Source organism: Manduca sexta, chromosome 8 (genome assembly GCF_014839805.1).
Source record: "Manduca sexta isolate Smith_Timp_Sample1 chromosome 8, JHU_Msex_v1.0, whole genome shotgun sequence".
Classification (NCBI taxonomy): Eukaryota; Metazoa; Arthropoda; class Insecta; order Lepidoptera; family Sphingidae; genus Manduca; species Manduca sexta.
The window spans coordinates 13564769-13565348 of record NC_051122.1 but is presented as its reverse complement, the minus strand read 5'-3'; positions in this window follow the sequence as shown (position 1 = coordinate 13565348).

The following is a 580-nucleotide window of genomic DNA, read 5'->3' as shown; positions in this document are numbered from 1 at the left end:
TTTCTGCGTTTACCTACCTCCACAAAATATTAAAACATGTCAATATCTTCATAATATCTTAATATATTAATTTATTTATAACAAGACAAGGTGTTCAAAATATCCTTTACATCAAACGTACTCCAAAATGTGCAATCAAAATTCCCGACGAGTACAAATGTAGGGAATAAAAATGATAAACTAAGATAGATGTTAGAAAGTATTAAAGAACGATAATAAGGGAGTTTATTCAAAGTTTTTGGGTCAGGAGAGCGCGGGAGTGGGCTCCGTGCCGCCAGCCTCCCAAATATCGAGAGCGGTTATGTAACGTGGCCGAGGTGGCGGTGGCCACTCGCTTCTTCAGATATACCTCGCTCTTGGCTTACTGATAGATCTCGTATTCGAGTCTCGATCTGTAGGTTACTGTTTGTCTGTTTCTGCTGTAGAGATGTGTGCACTGCATAAGGAAAACACGTGATGTATGTGTGCCATGTATGTGTGTCGTATTACCACTCTGTTAAATTCACATCACATCAGATAAATTATTTATTGTCTTGCCAGGAAAGATGACTTTGTAGTACATTTAATATTAACGTTAAAA